This window comes from Lepidochelys olivacea (assembly GCF_965140295.1).
Source record: "Lepidochelys olivacea isolate rLepOli2 genome assembly, chromosome: 11".
NCBI lineage: Eukaryota > Metazoa > Chordata > Testudines > Cheloniidae > Lepidochelys > Lepidochelys olivacea.
This window is the reverse complement of record NC_140421.1, coordinates 11,792,600-11,812,872: the sequence shown is the minus strand read 5'-3', so window position 1 is coordinate 11,812,872 and position 20,273 is coordinate 11,792,600. Positions and strand designations below refer to the sequence as shown.

Here is a 20,273-nt window from a genome sequence, read left to right as displayed (position 1 = left end):
TAGGCAAGTCATTTATTCTCTGTGCCTCTGTTTCCCAGTTCTAAAACAATGGTCTTGTCTATTTAGATGATCTACTCATTAGAGCAGGGACTGTGTCTTACTATGTGTTTTTACAGCATCTGGTTCAATGGAGCTCTGATTTTAGTGCTACTGGAACACTCGCATTAACCAAAATAATTAGTTATTTTGGTTATTCACTATATCTAGTTAGTTTTTTCTTAATTAAACTTCGGAATATCATTTTAATCTTGGAAAATAATAAAATATAGTGGTTCTTCTGGAAACCAGTCTAACATATTGTCTATTTTTATTTCAACCCATTACATGCAAATTCAGGAATGTCCACAGTTCATTGTCCAAATTTCCACATCAGGCTACTTCGATAAAAGACTTTCTGTGAGATTAAAGAGTTCCATAATAAACAAATACATTTGAGTACCACTGCAGAGTCATTCCACTGCCAATTCCACCAGCCTGTCTATAAAGAAAGTACTGCTTTCTAATGCCAAAAGAGTGAAATGCCTTTAGATTAGAATTTGAGATGCCCATTTGCCAACATTTTTGTTTATTATTTGTATTACCGTAGTACTTAGTCCTAGACCAGGACAGCATTGTGCTAGGCACTCTACAACTAAGGTAGGTTTTAATATAGTATCTTTTTAGCATCACAAAAGATCTTTTTGGTTCAGAAGCCCTGTGAGCTGACTTAAAAATGTATGCCCAGATAACGGGAAAATAATAGTCACTGGAAGGGTTTTCAACACAGTACTTGGGATATTTAACTAGACCTCATGACTGAAAGTTCTTATGATCATCAAAAGATCAACATTCCAACACATTCCTAGTTGTGATCTGTTTATTAAATGTTCCCTTTTTTGGTGCTAAGTGTGAATGTTTGGAACAATGCTACAGCTCATACAACCCACTTGACCTCGCTAGTGCATTTTAAAAAAAGAAGGAAAAAATGTGGATGCCACTGAAAGTTATAGGGGTCTGGCTTTGGAGAAAAACAGAACTCAGGCCAACAGTACAGTTAGGCTGGAACCTATCCACAACTATAAAAGAACAAGACTCTAACTGCAGAATCTTTTATTCAGAAGAAGAAAGGGAATTCATTGAAAAGAGGAACAGAGTGTGGTTTTATAAGTGTGTAAAACACATTTCTTTCACAGAAGCCCAGCTATGTCTTAAACACAGTCCTGGCTAGTTAGTCTGTTCAATTTCACTTTTACTTTAAACACAGAAAAATGTGAGTAACACATTACAGGGGCTTAGAGTTCATAGAACTTCTTAGCTGAAGTGGAATTTGCTGACAATATTCTCTGCTAAGATTAGCAGAACAGGATTGGTTTATTCTCTGGAGCTGGATTTTTGACCTGCTGTTTTTCACTGATAATATTATATGGTTTTATAAGCTCCACCTATTCTTTTTTTCTACAAAGATGATACATTGATTATTCCTCCTTTTCTTCAGTAATTTGGCAACATAAAGAACATGTTGGCTTATCTCCTAATTATTATTAACAATTATGTCTACACTTATGTAGTACCTTAAGCCCCAGTGGGGCCAGAACATGTATGGTAAGTGTAGATATATATGGTCAAAGGCTGATGTGAAGCATGGAGGCAACAGACAAGGTACACAGAGAGCACCTGGTAGAAATCCCAATACTGCCCACTTTATGTGTCCGCATATGTTTGAGCGTATGTGCTTCTATATTAGCAACCAAATACTACATTTAATGATAGATAAGATTACATCAGGACACACCCCATCCACTCAAACCCTGAACAGCATGGAAAGACGAAGTTCAGGGGAAATGCATTCCTTTCCCCCTTCATATTGCCTACCATACTGTAAATAACACACTTCAACATGCCTCAAGGCTTCTACTTCCATATCCAGTGGATACCCCCCAAAAATACATACCTGTTGTGGCTTTTGCTCATTACACAACAATAAGAAGAAGAAAACAAATGGGCACAGCTGGGTCCAGGTTATCAAGTTTACTAAATCTACAGAAACATGAGAAGACTGGTGTTCATAACTCTGTTCTGCTGCAACTAGAGTTACAAAATGATCAGTCAATCACACACCTCATTTGGAACCAGAAGTACACAATCAGGCAGAAGCAGAGAGACACACACACACAAAGCAAATAAAGTACAGTACAGTGTTAAATGTAAACTACTGAAAAAATACAGGGAAAGCAGCATTTTTCTTTTGTATTAAGTCAATGTTCAGTTGTAAACTTTTGAAAGAACAACCATAATGTTGTTCAGAGTTACAAACAACATTCATTCCCAAGGTGTTCATAACTCTGAAGTTCTACTGTATATACATATTGCTTCCAAAACACAGAATACAGTGAACATCCTTGGAGGGCTCACAAACTATTTAAAGGGGTACAGCCCAATTACTATTGGGGTACAGCCCAATTCCCCAGTTTCATAAAACTTGCACTCTAATGTAAAACCCCAGCTGTACCCTCATATGCTTTTGTCTGTCCCACATTCTTTGCATTTAGGAAGTTATTCTGCCTTAACACTGCTGAGGTCACTGTTGCATTAGAGTGTAAGTTTGATGAAGCTTCCTGTCTCTTCTATCCATTCCCAAACCTCCCGGCTGCTGTAAGAAGGGGAGTCTCTACTATCGCTACTCCTGCCTCCATTTCTTGGGTCTTCTTCCCCCAGTATAAATCTCCAGTGTGCCACAACAGCAGCAGTGAGAAACTGATATGATTCTTGACAGTTTTGCAGCTTTCTCTGTTACTGCTTGGAAAACCTAAGAGCAGCAAATGAGGCAGTAGAGCAGACTCAGGAAGACGATGCTACATCGGTTCATATTTGGAAAACTATCTCCACAATCACAAAGGCTAGAAACTGTTTTGTATTTTTAAACAAGAGTTTACATTCTGCAGAAATAGATGGCTTAGGCCCTCACACTCACCAGGGAGAGAGAGAGAGAGAGAGAGAGAGACACTTGGCACTAGTGAATGGTCAAATGCATTTTTTTCAAGTCCTGAACATTCAGGGGAGCCCAGCTCTCTATGTTGTTAGGCTTTATAGACATGTCTGTCTACCTGGTGGGTTGTTCTGTAGCTTCCCAGCTCTAATTATGAGTCAGACCAAATACTGATCATATTCTCAGTTACTTTCTGGAGAAGAAGTTTGAGTGAAAAGAAGAGAGTATTAAATGCTGCCAGCCCTGAATAGATGGGTCGTGGCACCCCCTGAAGCTTGTCCCAACAAGGGACCCTAAAAGTTTCTACAGAAGCACCCCCAACTTATAATCGAAGAATATCCTCCCTCCCCTTGCCCAGTGCTATGCTGACTGTGATTCCTTTGATGCAGCTCTGCTCCTAATTACCTGATAATCATCTGAACTGCAGCCTTTACAGTTCAACCTCAATCACTTACCCACTGGAAGTGTTTAGGTAAGTAACTTCATCCTTCATTTGTTTCCTGAGCATTGCCCTACAGAAGCTGTGTAAGCTCTCTGAGGGCTTTGTTGGTTACAATCCATGGCTTGCACATTGCTGAAATATAAATGTTAGGTCAAGATGCTCTGACAAGTTTTAAATCCATCCAGCTGCTGTTTCCTAAATGTGTCCCTGGAGCAGCTGCATGAAAGATGTTTACAATTAAAAAACTGAAGTAGCCAGTTAACAGCAGTAGAGAATTACTCTACCCGGCACCATCCATTAAGTATATTGGAAAACTCATTGTCAAAAGCATGATCTCATTTAGTATCAATGCCAAAGGAGCAGAAATATTTACTTTCAGTTCATCCTGTGGCTTCTGGGGGCTCTTTAAAGCACAGGCCCACCCTGGGAGATGCATAGCTCCTGCAGGGGCTCTGGGAGGCAATGTGACTGGAACATGGGAGCACATGGCGCCTGTGCCAAGTTTAACAAGGTGCTGCATTCACTCCCTTCTGGCATTAGCCTGTTCCAAAGGCCAATGGAAAGAAGAGCAGGGTGATACCTTTAGTTTGTCCCCTCCTAGTTTGACCTGTGGAGCCAAAAGCACCAAGGGACAGAATAGAGCATCTGAGCTACACTAAGGGGGAGCCAACGCTCTAGAGCCCAGCAGGGACCTGACCTGCTGTAGTGCTGGTTTGTGGGGCTAAGTGGCTTTAGTGGCCAGAACTCCTCCCTTTGCTGAAGGCAAACATCACTTCCTTGGTGACACTCAGGTCATGCCTTCTTTGTGGTTGTGAAGGCTAGAATTATCTTTTAAATCAAAAGTGAGATTATGGTGTAATTGCAGGACTGTGAGAGCTGAGGTGCAAGACATGTCTTTTGTGTCTATGCCCTAATCCATCCCTGCCACTGGCTGTATCCAAAACCCAGTGAAGCTAAGCCACGCCCAGGGGGCTTAGTAGAGCTTTTATGATCATTTTTGAACATCTGCACAATCTGTTGTGAGGGTGGCCTCATTTTGGCATCCCATTTCGGGGTCCCAAGTGGGTGGAGCTTTGGAGAGTACCATCTCATTGTGGTGTCTCAAGTGGGTGGAGCTTTGGAGAGTACCATCTGTTTGTCTCCCCCAAAGCTGAGCAATGGTAGGGAACATTTTCATTTCCTCCCTATGCCTTTGGAGAAAATAGCATCTGTAGCTGTGGTTCCTGAGCAAAGGAAAGTGAAATTCAAGGTTCAGAGAAGCATGAGTGGGGATAGAGTGGCACTGGCTTCGAACACTTGGTCAAAACTGCTGTACAGATGAGAGCTCCATCCCCCAAAGGTGCTCTCATTACATAAAGAAAAGGAGTACTTGTGGCACCTTAGAGACTAACCAATTTATTTGAGCATAAGCTTTCGTGAGCTACAGCTCCCTTCATCGGATGCATACTGTGGAAAGTATAGAAGATCTTTTTATACTCACAAAGCATGAAAAAATGGGTGTTTACCACTACAAAAGGTTTTCTCTCCCCCAACCCCACTCTCCTGCTGGTAATAGCTTATCTAAAGTGATCACTCTCCTTACAATGTGTATGATAATCAAGTTGGGCCATTTCCAGCACAAATCCAGGTCCCCGTCCCTGCTCCCCGGATTTGTACTAGAAATGGCCCAACTTGATTATCATACAAATTGTAAGGACAGTGATCACTTTAGATAAGCTATTACCAGCAGGAGAGTGGGGTGGGGGGAGAGAAAACCTTTTGTAGTGGTAAACACCCATTTTTTCATGCTTTGAGTGTATAAAAAGATCTTCTATACTTTCCACAGTATGCATCCGATGAAGTGAGCTGTAGCTCACGAAAGCTTTTGCTCAAATAAATTGGTTAGTCTCTAAGGTGCCACAAGTACTCCTTTTCTTTTTGCAAATACAGACTAACACGGCTGTTACTCTGAAACCTCTCATTACATAGATGCTGGTTAGTTGGGGCATGGAAAAAAACTAAGACCAGCTCTGTGTGGGTGAGTAGGTGCATGAAAGCTCCCTCTCTTATGCCAAGCACTTGTATATGTGCATAATGGGAGGGGTGCCATTCCCTGTCACTGCCATCATGTGAATGCCTTTCCAGTTCAACAGCCATTGTGTACCAGTGGCTATGCAGATTATGGAAGTTGGGCTCTGTATATGTCTGCTTTTGTTTCTATATGATGAAGATTCAAACTAGCTGAAGAAGGGGTCTTTTTAGCCCTGCAGTTTAGACACAGCACCGCAAGAGAGAACCAAAAGAGAGGTTTCTTAGACTAGTTGTGTTACTTCCTCTTCTTATCTACCAGCAGCTAATGCTCAGCGAGATAGATGACATACCAGCAAAAGTGGTATCCAATGCTGCCCCCTTTTAAAGGATGCTCATTGTTCGTTTTCGTGCACAAAATTAATCCCAGGATTAGAATGAAGAATATGTAAGTCTCTACAAATATTATGCTGTTGATATCACTTGAAAGTAATGCACAGAATTGGTGCTTGTTTTTATGCTAGATGGTTTTTTGTTTTTTTGGGTGTAACCATGTTTAAGTGTGGAGGCATTTAAGGAACACCAAGGAGAAAACAAGATTTATAGCCTGAATTGTGTTCTGTACACTTCAAAATATCCAGGGGAAGCAATCCTTCCATCCCTTCCCTTTAACAAACAAAGAAACAAACCACAACTAAGAGTCACATTTCAAGGGGCCTGCATTTGATGGGAGCAATACCTGCACACAAGAGGAGGATTTATCCCAAAGCTGACACTTCTGTGCCCATCCACTACATACATGTTTGCAGGATCAGACCCTTAAGTCATTAAAATTGCCAATAAGAAACAATGAGCATTCTTGCATTTATTTAAGGAATAAACTTAATATGTTTTAAAGTCTTATTTGGTAATATGCAAGTAATATTAGACAGAGGCCCTGATCCTGCAGTTGGCTATGACCCCATGACACCCATATCCAAAATCTATACATCTAGGGTTTAAAACAAGGATTGCATATACTTTTCTGAACAGGATTTATATTGTGCCTCCGCTAATATCAGTTTAAAACTTAGTGTAACTGACTTTGAACTGTAAATGGTTTATTAAAACCAAAACATCATGTCTATAAATTTAAACCTTACACAAAATTCTTCTCTCTCATAAACAACAGAATTGGAGAAGCAGCCTTTCCAAGTTTTTTCCACTGCTTTGTACCTTGTGTTGTCACACCTGTGCCAAGAGGGTGTAATAACACTGTCACAGGTGTGAGGGAGGGAGCTTGATTTGATAGTGGTTTTACACTCACAAGGGACAAGACAGCGGGAATGAGACCTTCCCCATGAATCAATCTAGCCATTTATCTCTGTAGACGTGTCTCCTTTGATCTCTGTGTGCTATCTGCTCTTGGGAGTAAGACTCCTTTCCCTGGGATCTCTCCAATCCGTTTCTTTTCTGTGTACTGCCTGATTCTTTGATCCCTGGGACAGCGCGGCGGGCTGCCTGCTGTAGGGATCTCTGAGCTGCGGAGGAGGTGTGCGCTCTGGGCACGGAGCGCTCTCAGGTCAGGCAGCTGCATTCGTCTCCACTGCACACACACAGCTTCCCTTCTCCCCCCCCTTGTAGGTCACCAACGTTTGTTGTCAAAAGTGCAGCAGCCTGTCTCTGAAACTTTCCCAGCGCGTGCACAAAACCCGCCTTCCCCAGCCCAGACCCATGCACACATTTCCTAATAAGGCTCCCGCTAACGCTGAGGCATTAACTGGCCCCATGTTTCTTGCTGTTCTGAGGAGCAGGGGAGCTTAAAAACCCCCACTTGGATGGTGCAATTGAGGAATTCTGCAGGAGGAGGAAGGGAACTGGCTAAAGTTCCCTCCGAGTCTCTCGCCCTCTGTCTCCCGGGAGGCTTCCTAGAGCAGCCGCGGCAGATCGCAGTGAGTAACAACGACCTCTTCGCTCGCTCATTCATTCCCCCGGCTCTCGCCGCTGCTCCTTCCGGAGCCACCCGTTCCTATTGCTGGCTGTGGAGAGACATTGTAAATTGCCCGGCGCCGGCGGCGAGCCAGGGAGCGGGTTGTGTCTGAGCAATTCCGCCGGGGGTAATGCTCCTCTGCCTGCAGACTCGGCCTTATTGGACATTACTTCTGCAAACAGGGCCCGCTTCAGCAGCAGCATGGGCGCACGCGGCGGGAGCCCAGCTCTCCGGCTAAGTGGGTGTGCTTTCAGCCGCTAGCAAGCCCTGCCTGAGATCCGGCCCGAGCTCGCTCTGAGCTCGGAGCTGCGTTGAAAGCTCTCGCATCTGAATGCGTGGTACTGCATGGCTTGATTTCCCTGCCCATGCAAACCAGCTTGCCCAGGGATTTATAAAGGGTTTGTGGGAGCGGGCTCGAAACCAGCCTGTGTGAAATGCACGGGCTGGATTTAGAGCGGGGGGGGAGTATGAAAACTCCTTTTCCCAGCCCTCCCCTCCCTAGCTCTGTGCGAGGGGCCGTTTGGAAGCGAGTCGCGAGGTGACAGTGAGGGGGACAGACAACAGGAAGCGATATTGCAGAGCCTGAAGCTGTTTTCAGGGTAGCAGCCGTGTTAGTCTGTATCCGCAAAAAAGAAAAGGAGGACTTGTGGCACCTTAGAGACTAACCAATTTATTTGAGCATGAGCTTTTGTGAGCTACAGCATCCGATGAAGTGAGCTGTAGCTCACGAAAGCTCATGCTCAAATAAATTGGTTAGTCTCTAAGGTGCCACAAGTACTCCTTTTCTTGAAGCTGTTTTGCATCGCTTGGGATTTTGTGGACAGGGACTTTGCAACTAATTTGCTGAGCGAAGGTCAGAGCTCCTCCTTGGCTAACACACACTGCAGTGCTATTTATTTTTATATCGTCATCCTTCATACAAAGTAGCACATACTCCTAGAGCCACAGTGGATTTTGTGAATAGCTTCTTTCATACTAAGTGTATTTCAAAAGGCTGCCCGGGGCTGATTTCTTTCTCAATCTGCCATTGTGCTGTTTAAGTGGCGCACTGAGGCGGGGGAATAAAGAGATGTGTTTCGCTGAGACTGGAGATGCTGAGGAAGAAAGGTGTTCCGGATGGCAGCAGCTGCAGGGAAGAAGGCTCTTGTGCCAAGTGTGGGGGAGGGAGGAAGACAACCACAGGGGCAAATCCTCATCTGGTGTAACACACCTTAGCTCTGTTGAAATAAAAAATGCATTGAAGTCAGTGGAGCAAGGGTGATTTACCCCATCTGGGATCTGTCGCAGGATGTACCCTAGTACTAAGTGGGAGTGTTAGAAAAATACAGTTCATGCTTCAGCAGGCCCTGATGCAGACACACTGATGCACAAGAACTGGATACTTGAGTAGTCCTGCTGAAGTCAACAGGGACTTCTTGCATAAGTAGAGAAGCATGTACTTAAGCCCTTGGAAGATCGAAGTCTTGGTTTCCTACAAAATTATTAAGATCTCTCCAGCAATGGTGTGATCTCTGAAGTCCTTTCTCTTGCAAAACTCTCATAGGAGTTGTGTATCATTTGCTCAGGATAGATCTCAGAAACTAACACCTGGCTCTTTATTGGTTCTGGCCCTATATTTTTTGAGGAGGGTTTTTTGGTTTGGCTTTGTTTTTCTTATCAAAAGCTTTAGGGCTTCCCATGAAGTTCTGCATGAAAAAGGACTGCACGACTGAGCCCAGATTACCAGGAATTCATTATTTTGAAAAACAGGTAGTACAGCATATCCTCTCATCAATGATTAATTAAAAAAAAAACAAATGTCTTCTGTTTGCTAGTGGCAAAGACTTGTCTAGAGCAGATTTCAGAGGGTTGGGTTGTAATTACCACTGCAGCTACTTTCACTCAAACATCTTTTGGGTCTTTAAAATATAAAGTGTGTACATTCAGATACATAGAAATGTTTCTTCCAATGTATACTTTGAATTTTTAAGAAATTTTTTTATTGTAATATTGTGGACTGTTAATGTAATTTTTATTGTGTTGCACAAAGCCCTGAGAGCCTCAACCAGGGTTAAATTCTATTGACCTCCTTCAGATATAATGCATAAATAGTGGGGGGAGGGAGTGGGATACTTAAAATTATTAGCTTGCTGGGGGGTGAAATTACTTCTCAGCACTCTAACTTCATGCCATAGAGTAGCACATTTGGAAATTCTTTTCCACTTAATCCTCGCACCTCCTGTCTGTGCACATCTGGCCATTAGCTTGGCATCACTTCCTGGATGGAAATGGGAATGGAACGGCATGAAATTGACTAGCAGAGTCTGGAGATCCCTGATGCAAAGATAGGTATATTCTCCCTCTAAACTATCTGTTCCTTGTTTGTAAAGTGCAAATCAGGTCCCCAGACCAAGTATTCTGGCTGGGTGCAGGGAGATGCATAAGGAGAAATACTCCTTCCAAGGCTGAAGAGTGGTGGCAGAGTTGCTCCGGAGCCTTGAGTATGCCCTCTACAGGGGAAATGGCTGGAGGATAAATGCTGAATTGGGTTCCCCTTTACCCTGTCCCTAAATTCTTCTAAGCAAGGAGCCCCTGCTGAGCTGAGCTAAGTGACCTGCAAGGAGGTATACTCCTTCTGCAGTGGTTTTCCCCCAAAATTTGCCCTCTGCCCCTTGGTGGTGGAACCATGCTGGTCCCACCATTGGGACCCCTCTGACCCTGGAGATAGGGGTAGACTTTGCACCTAAATGTTCAATAAATTCCCAGCCTTCAGATACATTTTCCTCCTCTGGTTTTCCTCACTGGTTGGATTATTACTGTATTTGCTAAACATACTTTGGTTTGCAGGGTTGAGATCTTTTCCCCTCCCACAGCTAGGAAACTTACAAATAACTGGTGGAGTCTAGGAGTGTCTTGTGAATTGGGAGGATATTTTTCTCTTAAGCTATTGTTTATTTACTAGTAATTCTGTCACCTGGCATTTTTCTGTAATATTCAGTTTGATCCACCCCAATATTATGCTTACTGTTTCCTCCTTATCTCTATACAGGGAGAACTTTTAGAGCATTAGTTATTATCTGCATTTAAGTTTTACTGTAGAATACTCAGTATAACCTTTCCATAATGAACTTCTGCCTCAATGGAGTATGAACCTTATAGCTCATAGCTCAACCCTCTATCACTTGAGCTATAGGAGTAACTCCATTAGCTAGTACCAGTAGTAGGCTGTTTGCTACATGGGGATGTGATACACACGGTGCTAGTGTGGCTTACTGTAATAGTGCTTACTGCTTTCAGTGCAACTAGAACATGGTTTAAGGCACATCACAGCTAGGATATTATGTAAATGTGAGAGGCTCACTCCGGTTAATGTCCTTACCCTAATCTTTATGGGTCTTGTAGGGAAATCTCGAAGGGTCTGCTACCAAGGAAGTTTGCAACTTGATACTCTACTGTTACAAGCATTTGATGTGTCTCCCCCTAAGTGTACTTTGCCCCACTATATGATGCAAGAGAAAATGCGGGGAATGGTCTTGTGAGATTCCTCTGACTAGCCTGTGTAATGCTGAAGGTGAAAAAATTCCTTAACATGTGACTGTGTACCATTTGCTTAGGATAGACTCTTTATTGGTTCTGGCCCTGTTTTGGGAGGAGGTTTGGGTGGTGGTGGTTTGTTTTTCTTAGCAAGAACTATAGGATTTCCTTTGGTCAGAGATTTTACCCTTAAGGCCAACCGAGAGCCCTAACCAAGACATGCAGGCTAAATGTGCAGTGCTAGAGAGATTATACATCAACAGTTACAAATGACTTTCAGAACCCTCCTAAAACTAATTGCAGATGCAAATAGGGTTGAGTATTTGGAGAGAGTTCCAAAGCACTCAAGCTGGGAGTGATGGCATCAACAAGCACTTGGAGCTATGATGATGCAGGCTATACAATAAATATCTATAGATGGGTATATGCAGAGTTTTGGGCTCAGCTCATTAGAGAGATTGGAGCCAACATTTGTATTCTGAGCCCCTCTCTGCTCCCCAAGGAGCTGTTAGCTGTTGTTCAGATTCAGGGATTTGGTTTGAGCCTTAGGGTGTCTCACAGTAGAGAACAGAGACAAGGTGGGTGAGGTAATATCTTTTATTGGACCAACTTCTGATGGTGAGAGAGGTGAGCTTTTGAGCTTACACAGTGGATCTGAAGAAGAGCGCTGTGTAAGCTTGAAAAGCCGTTTCTCTCACCAACAAAAGTTGGTCCAATAAAAGATATTACCTCACTCACCTTGTCTTGTTAATATCCTGGGACCAACATGGCATGTCTCATAGAAGAAAAGAGACCGGAGTAATCTGTAGTGAATGTATAGGCCAAGGCCACTGAATTTAGGCTATGCCTACACTTAAACTCTGCACCACTTTAGTGCTTCAGGGTAGCCTCTTACTACAGCAGCAGAAGAGTTCTCGCATCACTGTCGTTAATCCACCTTGGAGAGGTGGTAATTAGGTTGACAGAAGAATTCTTCCATCAACCTACAGCTGTCTACACTGTGGGGTAGGTTGGCTTAACTACATTGCTTAGGGGTGTGAAATGTTCACATTGCTGAGCAACATAGCTGGGTTGACTTAATTTTTTAGTGTAGACTGGCCTCAGGTCCTTTTGATACCCTAGCTCTCAGACAAATTAAACACATCCTGTAGTGTGCAGCCTGCGGTCACACTATGGGGTCTTCTTAAATCTTGGCCTGGACTCTGCAATCATGGGTGGGACTGTGGACTACAGTACATAGTCTGTCTATAATAATATCTGCATATAAATGCCTCCCCAAATAGAATAAAATACTAACTGTGAACCCATATCAAAGATGAGAATAAAGATGATGTTACTCGGCTGATTAATGAGTTGCTGAACATTAATTTCTGATTGCAAACTTGAAAGGCTGATTGATAACTTTAGGCATGGCTACACTTGCAGATGTAGAGCACTGTGAGTTAAACCAGCCTTCGGAGAGCGCAGTAGGGAAAGCGCTGCAGTGTGTCCACGCTGACAGCTGCAAGCACACTGGCGTGGCCACATTTGCAGCACTTGCAGCGGCATTGGGAGCGGTGCATTATGGGCAGCTATCCCACAGAGCCCCTCTTCCCATTCTGGCGCTGTGCCTTGTTGGAAGGGGGTGGGAGGTGGGGGGCATTCTGGGTCCTGTCCCAACACCCCATGGTGCATCGGTTCAGATCCCAGCAATACCTGTGCTTCCGTCCACATTTGGCGCCCTCTTTCAACGTTTTTCGTACTGCGCGCTCTGTCTTCCCTTTCGGTCTGCGGGAATGGAGCCCGAACTGCTGAGGAATATGCTGATGAGTCTCGCCAGCACGTCACGTGTGGCAGTCGAGTTACTCCTTAAGATCCAAACTGACAGTGAGGACTCTGACAATGATATTGATGTGAGTAACGCATATGACACGAGACTGCTTGTGGCATTCACAAACATGCTCACCACTGTGGAACGCTGCTTTTGGGCTTGGGAAACAAGCAAGCACTGAGTGGTGGGATCACATCGTCATGCAAGTCTGGGATGATGAGCAGTGGCTGCAGAACTTTCGGATGAGAAAAGCCATTTTCATGGGACTGTGTGAGGTCCAGCACCTCGCCATTGCTCCATATTGGGGATCACCTGGCACGTGGAGGCCTGGTCACCTGGAAAGATTCACTGAGAGCACTCCACACCTGGCTGAGCAAACAGGAAGGGGATTTTCAAAATTGCCAGAGAATTTAAAGGGCAGATCTGACGGTTGGTCACCTGAGGGCAGGTCAGTAGAGTTCAAAGTGATGACCAGAATGGCTAGAACAGGCATTGTGGGACACTTCTGGAGGCCGATCAAAGTGCATTAACAGACCAGGGCATCCACAGTGGCGCTCTGGCGCTCCACTGGGGGCGCATCAAGCGTTATTCCACTCGCTGAAGTGGATTACCAGGAGCGCTCTAGCCGTGGAGTCCGGGCACTCTACGTGCCTTGCCAGTGTGGATGCGTCGTGAGTTAGGGCATCCGGGGCTGCTTTAATGCTCTAACTTGCAGGTGTAGCCAAGCCCTTTGTTCATAAAACAGGCATAAGGTACCAAGTGAGACAGTCTTTTAATGAGCTAAATCCAGCAGTTCTGATGCAGGCAAACTCCCATTTAAATTAGTGGAAATCTTGGCTAAGTTTTGTGTGTTCATAATTATTTATCAACTGTTTCTGCCTCTCGAGATTCTCAGGGACTGCTGTTTCTCTCTCTCTCTCTCACAGTGATGGAGTTGCATGGATGTAAGTGAGAGTAGAATCAAGCCCTTAATTAACAATTGAGGGCCTGATTCTCAGAGATTAGAAGTCAATGGGAGACACAGCTGCAACCCTGAAAATTAAATTTTGGAATAAATTTAGCTTGCACTTCTGTAGAGGGGGAGATTCAGTGAGAAACTTTCTCTCAGCGATTTATTAACTGAGTCTTTTCCGGTTTACTGGAATTTAAAATGTGAGCCTAATCTGCCTTTTGTTCATCCAGCTCACAGGATTTAAGGTTTTAAGAGGGTCTACAGAAGCTTCTCCTTCAAACTGCTTATTTAATTAAAGCGGCTTTGTGCATTATTTACATCTGAACCCCTCATGTATCAGAGAATCTTCCATCTGAGGGAACAGTGTTTTAGGGATAAACATCTTGAAAGGTGTCTGGTCAGTGCTTCATTGTGAATAGAATCAAGAAAAAGAAATAGACATTTGGGCCATAATTTTGAAACTCGAATGCCTACAGATTGGCACCTGCATCTGTATTTAGACACCTCCGTAGCAGTTGCTTGAGTTTCTGAAATGCTGACTTAAATGGGAATTAGGCGTACTCGGCAACTCTGAAAATCACAGGTACCTAAATGTGGATTAAGGTGAATGTGCTTAGACACCCAAACTGAGGGAACTTTGGCCTTAAAAGCAAGCTGTCACTGGCTTCCATGGGAATTCTTCAGAATAAGCACACAGAGGATCAGACTCCTCATATGATGGTATTGGTTATGCTTTAATAGTTCAGGAAATATAAGCTGGAGGCTGCAATCTTCTCCCCCCCCCCCTTTTCCAGGGTGGATTTGATTTAAATCACTAGTCAGGAAGACTCAATTCGGTCATGGATTTCTACATAAAAGTGCATTCTTGTTGGTTGTTATAACCTTAATGTATATTCTTCACAACTCAGAGATAGATGTAGGTTTCATTTTTAGAAGGTACACACCATACAATTTTAAAGTGATTTATTTTGAAAACTTTTCAGATTAGTTTTACAGCCATATCAGAAAATGAATGATTGTTTGGTTATTTCATTTACCAAAGGTAATTGAAGCAAATATTTATGAAGTCATTGGGAGGTGAACTATCTCCAATTCAACAAGTTAATCATTAATATTTGGAGGATTTTCTTGCCATGCTGTATTAGGAGGAGACCATCACCAGACAGACATTTACATTGTTTTATTTAACTAAAACAACAACATTATATATTCTAGATTTTTTTTCTTCAACAGCAAACATATAATATTTTAGTTAAACATTCAAGTTTTTTAAAATCAGGTTTGTTTTTGTTAAAATTGTTTTTAACTAAAATAGTTCAAATAAAACAACAAAAATTAAATTGACTATGTCAGCCAGGTCAACATGAGAAACTTAAAATATTGGCTTCTGCAGCTAACTCAGTCGTCTTCACCTTCATTTTGCTGTTTGTTCATAATCTGGAAAAGGAAAAACAAGCTTTTCTGCTTTTTCAGGTCCCAAACAATTTCTCAATTTGGAATGAATTAGTCCAAAGGAAAAAATATTCTTTCGACACCGGCAGAAGAAGCTACTGGTGTTAAAAGTGAGATTATCACTTCAACAGTGTCTGAATCCAAGTGCTTAAGTGACATCCACCAGTTCACTGGTGTGACTTTCTTAAAACATCATCAGCAAACATATATTTCTTGAATGGTTTATCCTTAGTTCTGAAGTTTATTACGGTTGGCATTATGGAGGGATGATTTGCTGGATGTCCATGACATCACCAGCTCCTCTTCTTCAGCAGTTAAGGTTTGACCCTGGTACCAAGTACTGAGGATATTTGCACGAAAATGAGCTGGAGATAGTGCTTGTCCCATTTGTTTTTTTTTAATGCTTGTAATTTAAATCTGTCATTGCATATTTCTCTTTATAAGATCTCACTCAGTTCCTTCCAAATTTCAACAGCATCAGCAATAAAACAGCTATTTCCCTGCATTTTGTTCAAGGCAACAGAAATAGGCTCCAGGGTACTCCGCATGTGTTCAACATTTCTCTTAGGCCCAGTGTTGAGAACTTTGGCTGTGACAGTGCCATCTCTTCTTTTTTTTTTGTTTTTTCCATGATTTTGTTCACAAACTGTCATCAGATTAGGCCAGTTCTTGATATAGTGCTCAAAACAGTCCACTACTGCGTTCCATCTCATGTCTTGTGAGAGTCTTAGCTTGGCTCCTCCCACTTTTTTCAGAGCAGCTGCTGCAAAGTGGTTGTTACAGAAGTATTTTGCAATTTCAACAACATTAGCCTTTATTTCTGGAACACTGAAGTCTTTGGCTAGGAGGTGCATCAAATGAGCACTACAACCGTATGTTATTACCTTGGGACTCTCCATTCTCTTCAAAATAATTTCTTCTCATTTTGGATACATTTGCAGCATTGTCTGTGATCAAGCTGAATACTAGACATTTGAAAATTTTTTCAGTATGTTATGGTTTTACTGCTATTTCTTGTAAGCTTTCTGCTGTGTGTACATTTCCTGATGTATCAGTTGTTTCTGAAAGGAAGGCATTCCCTTCTTCTGTTGTCACACAAGCACATACAACAGGATCATTGTGGACATTACTCCACCCATCAAGACTCAGGTTAACAGCTTTACCCTCTAGACTTTTTGCACCCTGCTCGATTTCTCTCTCATACACTTTATCCAGCAATTTGCATGTGACATCTGCTCTGTTGAGTGGACTGTATCCTGGTCTTAATGACTAAAACATGTTAACGAAGTATGGGTTCTCAATCATACGGAAAGGAGAGTTTGTTGCATAAACCGGGCAATTTTTTTTAATCAATTACCTATTTTTGTAATCTGCCGGTTCTTATCTACGGTTGTTTCTGGGTGATGGAGATTTTATTTCTTATTGCTACAGGTAATATACTGTGGCTATGTGACAGAAACACTATCATTGGCAGATAACTTGTTCGTCTCTAAGGTGCCACAAGTACTCCTTTTCTTTTTGCAGATACAGACTAACATGGCTGCTACTCTGAAACCTTTGAAACTATAGAAAATGATGGTGATCTTGAAGGTGGATAGTCTTCAGAATCCTGTATGTTGAGGATGGATTCTCCTAAACAATAATTAAATAACAGCATTGACTTATTTTATTACCATAGTGCTCATTTAGTATTACTCATGGCATTCACTGACACTCAGTACTGCTTTTAAGATGAAATTGTAAAAGGAAGATCTGCCTGTTTCAGCTACTTATTTTTTATCACAACTGCATCTAAAATGATAGTACCATAGAGTAACAACTATATTTTTTGCTCAAACCTGAGAATTCAAGAATAGTCCAGAAGGAAGACAGGCAGTCCTTAAGAAAGAAGTATGAAATAAAAAAGTTTACCAACCTGAAGATCCTGCATGTTCAGACATGCTCCTTTCATCATCTTCAACGCAGCTTCCTCTTGAGAAGGAACACTTCTCATGATGTTGTTTCATCCGGGCAATCAGGCCTTGCATTTCTTTGTTACGCTGTTTTGCATTTTGCACGCATGCCTGTCTTACTCACAGGTAGAGGAACATCGTTAAAATATTCCCAGACTGGGTCTCTTTTACAGATTGCTGCCATTCTAGCTTATCCCTTTTAGTGAGAGAATGGTATGGTAGAATCTCAAATCAATGAAGGCTACACTCGGAAAGACCTCAAGACTTCTGGAATATGCTGCTCAAACAGTTTCGCTTTTGTTTCTACTGCCTGTCCCTCCCTTCTCACATTTATCTCCAGACTTCTTCTCCTTGTCCAGATCTATTCCGCCCACAACAATCTTCTATTCAGTGAACTTTCTGAAACTTTGCACTTTTAGAGAGAGGTAAGGGGTTGACTCTGTTCACAAAATTGCAGAGGGACAATAGGGTTGAGGTCTGTTATGTCTCACCTCTATATATTTATTTTAAAACTTTTTGCTGTTAACAAGCATTGTTACCTCTGGGGAGACACAACCACAGTTTGAGAACTGCAAAACTAGACCTCTCTGATGGTATCTTCTAGACTGAGCCCTGAGTCCCATTGGGTAGATAGAAATAATCTATACAGAAGCCTGTGGAACCCCATAAGATTGGGTCCCTAATCCATGAACTATTGGCACTCATTTTCAAAACTTTTCTTAAATATTACATGAATATATTGTCTCATACTATAGAATTAGACTTTATAATCCCTATTCCATGATGAGATATCTTTGAGCTACAATGTATCTTAATTAAAACTATGTTTAGACAGGTTTTTTCCTCAAAAAGCATTTTATTGAAAACATTTGATTTATTTTTTTAAAAATCATTGATTTTTATCCATCCTGCCCCCTTCCCCAAATTTATGGTTTATAATTTCAAGCATCAAGTTGTCTTCTGAATGAAAGCAATGAGATGCATCTCTTGCCAAATGCAGTTAAGTGCTTAGTATTACACTGCACATTCAGAGTACTCTCTTACTGAATCCCTTTCCCCTTCAGTTTGCTGCCACGTGTTTTTGTATAATGACCCCAATATTGCTAAATTTCATTGCACTGTGTCTGTTCTTTCAAAGCTCTAGAGATAAGGCCAGCAAGCAAACTGCTGTTCTTGCACGAGCAGTTGTTTTGACCCTGTCACCTCTTCTGTAATTGTATTAAATATGTTTGCTTGCCAAATATTTATTTGCACTTGTGCGATATTAATTCTTCAGCCAAGAAGTGCCTTTTGAGTGCATGGGGTTTGGCTGGTTTTGAGGGCCGACGGTGCTTTCAGAATTACTATGCCATACTTGCTGATATAGTTGATGTGCCACAGGATTCAGAATGCTCATTGACTGCTGGTTTTCAGTTACTTGTTATACTATTAAAAAAAAAAAAGGGCAATTAAAATAAGCCCTCCCCATCTATCCCGATTGTCGTTCATTCCGGAATAACATAATCTGTGTAAGGAAGAGGAAAGGTGGTTAAAATCCACAGAAACCCTACTCAGGGCTGTGCCTTAACTGTGTAATCTAGACCCTGGTTGAGAGCCATGCCAGTTAATTCTGTCCCTCAGGCTTCTGGCAAGCTGTCGGGATCATGATTCGCTGTTTCTTGTATGATTTACATTAATAAAGATGGGCCGATACCAGGTTTGTGTGGGATGAAGGGAGTCCATCATAATGGGGGACAATTGAGAAGAATGAGCAGGACGGTGTCTTTTTTTTTTTGGTATCGTCTGTCTTGATGTTAGGCCAAATTCAGAAGTCCTCATTCAATTTTGCCTCAGTCCTATGACCTGCTTAGGCAAAACTCTCACTGGCGTCATTGGGAGATTTACCTGAGTAGTGCCTTAGGCAAAGCTGAAGGTAGGTTTCAGGATTAGGCTACTCTAGAATGAACTAAGCACATCACACAGAAACTGACCCAGCAAATATTACTATTGAGGAAGTCTATGTACAATGGTCCTTGATCACCCCTAAATTCAGTCCGTTACATCACTATTATTGCTCATTGTCATAATGATCAGTGAAATATGATGAATATCTTGTTGTATCTGGTATCGGGGTAGCCATGTTACTCTGTATCCACAAAAACAAGGAGTCCGGTGGCACCTTAAAGACTAACAGATTTATTTGGGCATAAACTTTCGTGGGTAAAAAAACACTTCTTCAGATGCATGGAGTGAATTACAGATGCAGGCATTATATAGTGACACCTGGCTGGATTTAAGGGAGGCCAATGGCCCTGTTTAGAATAATACTGTTACCAAGCTCTTATATTGTATAGTGCAGTGGTTCTCAACCAGGGATATGCGTACCCCGGTGGTACCAGAGGTCTTCCATGGGGTGCATTGACTCATCTAGATATTTCCCAGTTTTACAACAGGCTACATAAAAAGCACTATCAAAATCAGTCCAAACTAAAATTTCATACAGACAATGACTTATTTATACTGCTGTATATACTATACACTGAAATGTAAATACAATATTTATATTCCAGTTGGTTTATTTTATAATTATATGATAAAAATGAGAACGTAAGCAAGTTTTCAGTAATAGTGTGCTGTGACACTTGTAGTTTTTAAGTGTGAGGTGAAACTTGGGGGTACACAAGACAAATCAGACTCCTGAAAGGGGTACAGTAGTCTGGAAAGGTTGAGCGCCACTGATACTGTGCTTTTCTTCTGAAAGCACCTTACAAAGGAGGATTAGTGTCACGTATTCCCATTTTATAGATGTGGAAACTAAGTCATACAGAAGTAAAATGGCTTGTCCAAGATCACACAGCAGATTAGTAACTGCAGAGCTGGAAGATCTCCTGACACCCAGACCCGTACCCTATCTGTTGGACCATAATGTTTCCCAGTATCCACAGGCTACTTAATTCAGCTAATCATCTAGAGAATCTAGAACACAAAGAATTGGAAAGTAGAAAAGGCTGGGAATGTTGAACGTTCAACATAAAAAGAGACAGAGCAAAGAGAGTGCAATTTTCAGGCTTTACCTCTCTCATATCAAGCACTTCCTGAAATTAGAATTCTCAAGGTTCCTATACATAATCATGCTATAGTGCTCCTAATGGGAAGCTATTTAGCATAACAATGGAGGTGTAGTCATTGATGATGTTGGAGGAAACAGAACTAATATAGCATATGTATTTTT

At 42.1% G+C, this 20,273-nt stretch overlaps 1 protein-coding gene across 1 annotated transcript in view; it reads left to right on the top strand.

Annotated features, from left to right (window-relative positions):
• The first annotated feature begins 7,050 nt into the window (after nucleotides 1-7,050).
• The window catches only part of MYLK (myosin light chain kinase), a 325,099-nt gene continuing 311,876 nt past the window's right edge, over nucleotides 7,051-20,273 (top strand). The window contains exon 1 of the mRNA XM_084643345.1: nucleotides 7,051-7,345. The gene's annotated coding sequence lies outside the window, so the exon portion shown is untranslated. The remainder of the gene's footprint in view (nucleotides 7,346-20,273) is intronic.